The following is a 4,542-nucleotide window of genomic DNA, read 5'->3' as shown; positions in this document are numbered from 1 at the left end:
TATGTATCATCCAAAACTTTAAAAAACTTCTAATACTTAAGAGTCTAAGCTTCAATCAACTATCTCAAATTAAATTTTTGTGGTCTTGGTGTAGGATAATTGCTTGTATCCGGGGCATGTTCTTTTGCTATGCGGGGTCCATCAAATTTGCTAGCAACAGTTCCAATTACTTCACTCTCATTAATCACACCGTTCTTTATTTTTCCGTACTTCCATATGATTGTGGCGTACCTTTGACGATGATACTTTGCATCGATATCAATGGAACTCATATTAAAAATTTCATTGCTTATGTATTCAGCAAATAAACATGTGTACATACCACAATCACTAAACAAAAATGAATGAAAAATAATTTTAAGAAATAAAGTGAATTATTTTTTATGATGAAATCACTAAAAGATAGAAATACATACTTTGAACTTGACTCTTGTTGAGGCACATTTGTCAGATGCACGACTTCAAGTATTAAGACAGTTTCATACCAATATTATTCTTGTTTCATACCACATTCATATACATATATGAGAGATTTGAATAATAACTTCCCTGCTAAAAGATGTATCAACTTCATACCAAAATTAAATCAGTTTCATACAAATGCGATGCACATTTGTTAGATGCATGACTTCAAGTATTAAGAAGGTTTCATACCAATATTATTCATGTTTCATACCACATTCATATACCGATATTAGTTAGATGACAAACTTCACACAAATATAAAGACAGTTTCATATCAATATTATTCTTGTTTCATACCACATTCATATACATATATGAGAGATTTGAATAATAACTTCCCTGCTAAAAGATGTATCAACTTCATACCAAAATTAAATCAGTTTCATACAAATGTTAAAACATACTGCATACCACATTCCTAAACCAATATTAAGACATTTTCATTCCAATATTATTCATGTTTCATTTCACATTCATACACATAATGAGAGATTTTGAATGATAACTTTCCTGCTAAAAGGTATATCAAGTTCATACCAAAATTAAATAAGTTTCATACAAATGTATAACATACTGCATGCCATATTCACAAACCAACATTAAGTCAGATTCATACCAATCTTAAACATGTTTCATACATTTTTTGATAAAAATAATAGCCAAATTAATATGAATTTCATGGTAGTAACTATACATATGTATGCTTATGTCACAACAATTTCATGTCAAACATTAAAACAAAATTCATGCCACAAATAATATGCATAAATAAACTGTTGTAACAAAAATTCTACTAAATTTAATAATTTGGAAAAATAAATTAAATAAAATAATTTACCCTAACCACTTTTTTGCCCTTTTTTGATATTGGGATTTCCGAAGCCTCCTTCATAAATAAATTGAGTTTTCTTCTTCTTTCCTGTAATATGCTTCTTATTTTGAAAAGTACTAACCCTTTTCGCTGGAGTTGCATTCTTGTTATGCGGTGGCGTTTGAGTCAATACGTTAAACGTCGGAGGCTCTATTTCAACCGTAGAACTCGCTTATACTAATATGGGACTCTTTCTAGAAGTATGCTCTGATTTCTTCGACATGTTTTAACGAAAATTTTGAAAACTTGATTCTTAGTATTGTGAAATCAACCTTTCTTTCTGATTGTAGACTGAATATTTTCTGATTTAGTAGGTGATATTGAGACGTAGAAGCGGTTTGAATGGAAGATGATTGATGAGGTGAAAGAGGAATGGGTAATTGTTACAATGGAAAAATTTACTTTTTGAACGTAGGGGTGGTGGGTTACTGACTAGAAGAGGCGTGGTGAAATTAGGGGTGTGGATTTGACGTGTAAAAGTAAAAAAGGAACAAGAATCAAGATAAATTTCCTATAATTGTGTAAGAGATAATTATGGTAGATTATTTATTTATATCATTTAATAATAAATATAAAATCTGAATATTTTCTGATTTAGTAGGTGATATTGAGACGTAGAAGCGGTTTGAATGGAAGATGATTGATGAGGTGAAAGAGGAATGGGTAATTGTTACAATGGAAAATTTACTTTTTTGAACGTAGGGGTGGTGGGTTACTGACTAGAAGAGGCGTGGTGAAATTAGGGGTGTGGATTTGACGTGTAAAAGTAAAAAAGGAACAAGAATCAAGATAAATTTCCTATAATTGTGTAAGAGATAATTATGGTAGATTATTTATTTATATCATTTAATAATAAATATAAAATCATAAAATACAAATTATTTAATAAAGTAAAGATTTAATTGATTTTTAAATAAAATGTGATATGTTATAACCCGTAATTAAACTGTTATAAGCAAGAATATTTTAAAAGTAACTTTAAAACCAGTAATATTGTCTCTTAAATGTATATGTGGAGTGATTTTTCCTTTAATAATCCATAAAATTCAATACAAATGTCATTTTATCGACCGCCAATTTTTCTCTATATTATTGATGTCGATTTTGCAAATTATATTTTCTTGAATTTTGAGTGATCCATTTTGATTTCTAGATCCATTCAAATATTTCTCATAAAATTTATATATTTTTTTTGGATCAACTTTCTTATGCAATCTTCATTTCTTATTTGAGTCGTCAAGAATTTTTTTTTTTTTTAAAAAAATCATTCTCCAAGAGGGTAAATTCGTGGGGGAGGGTTCAAAGAAGATAATGTGAATATTATAGTGAATTTTCTTCTTTAAAGTTATTTAAAAAATATGTTGAATAGTGAAGAAGTAGAAGAAGAAAGAAAGTATTGAAGGTTGAAATAATGAACAACAAGGAAGAAGAAAGAGAGAGGGGGGGGGGGGGTTAGTGTATTTATAAATTAATTAATTGATGTAATTAATTTTAAAAAGTATTTAAGAAAAAATGGTGAATAAGTAAAAAAGAAATAAAAATTAATGACGTGGTGCCTACATGGTTATGATGTGGCGCTTACATGGCTATGATGTGGCTGGTGAGGGTTATGTCATAATCTCATGTGGAAAAAAATCACTTCAGAGATGTTAAGAGGTATCTAAACAAGTGCGAAGGTAAGTTGTGGTATCAAGTTTTAAGGTGTTTTTTTTAATGTATTTTCTCTACTTTTTAAATAATTACAAAATATAGATTATTTATAGCAATCATCAATTTGTAGACACCAACATGTAGTGTATATGCTACAAGAGTGTATAGATATATATACCACTTTGTTGGGAATAATATTCCCTTTTAGATGTTTTGGATAAGTATTCAAATGTTCACATAGGAGTAAAAATTCACTCATATTTTCTGCCTGTTTAGTACTGAGTTGATTAATCTCGTATTGCAGCATTCTTGTTTGTTCAGATAAGCTTGCTAATTCATCACGAATTTTAAATAACTTGTTGCTCTTGTCATCTATGGACTTGTCCACAGTTTGCATTCGTTCATATATCTTGTTGACCAGGATTTTTGTCTGATTGTCCATATTTGACGTTTCTTGATAGGAAATCTGCAAGAGAATTGTCAGTTCCCTTAATATATTCTACTTTAAAAGAATAAAATGACAATAAGACCTGCCATCGATGTAATCTTCTATATTGAGGTTCAGAAGGAAGTTTATTAGATATATATATATATATATATATATAGGTATTGGCATAATACATAAACTTGATCCTTAACTTGGCATCAGCTGGCAACTATGACCTTTAACTTTGGGTGCGCACAAGTAGACACTTAAACTTGTATAAAATTGAACAAATACATTCATCCGACATGGCAATTTTGTGTCCTATGTGGCGTCCTACGTGTATTATGCCATGTAGGATACGTGTGTCTACTTGTTTAATTTTATACAAGTTTAAGTGCCTACTTGTGCACACTCAAAGTTGGAGGGCATAGTTGTTCGCTCAAGCCAAATTAAGGGTCATGTTTATGCATTATGTCATCAACATTTATTGATATGGTATGCATGCACATACATTGTATATGCTTCGTATTTAAAAGATGGCATAATACATAAACATGACCATTAACTTGGCGTCAGCTGACAACTATGACCTTTAACTTTGAGTGTGCATAAGTAGGCACTTAAACTTGTATAAAATTGAACAAATAAACACAATCGTCCTACATGGCACCCTACATGGAAATTTTGTAACCTACATGGCATCCTATGTGTCTTATGTCATGTAGGACACGTGTGTCTACTTGTTCAATTTTATACAAGTTTAAGTGCCTACTTGTGCACACTCAAAGTTGGATCGGAGGGCATAGTTGTTTGTTGAAGACAAGTTAAGGGTCATGTTTATGTATTGTGCCTTAGATTGTGCATATAGTGTGTAGGCATAATACATAAACATGACTCTTAGCTTGGCTTCAGCTAACAACTATGACATTTAACTTTGGGTGTGCATAAGTAGACACTTAAATATGAATAAAATTGAACAAATAGACACATTCGTCCTACGTGGCACCCTACATAGCAATTTTGTGTCCTACGTGACGTCCTATGTGTATTATGCCATGTAGAACGCGTGCGTCTATTTGTTCAATTTTATAAAAGTTTAAGTACCTACTTGTGCACACTCAAAGTTGGA

The sequence above is a fragment of the Solanum tuberosum genome, unplaced genomic scaffold (genome assembly GCF_000226075.1).
Source record: "Solanum tuberosum cultivar DM 1-3 516 R44 unplaced genomic scaffold, SolTub_3.0 scf00046, whole genome shotgun sequence".
NCBI classification, from domain to species: Eukaryota; Viridiplantae; Streptophyta; class Magnoliopsida; order Solanales; family Solanaceae; genus Solanum; species Solanum tuberosum.
The sequence above is the reverse complement of the archived record's forward strand: the minus strand, read 5'-3'. Positions refer to the sequence as shown.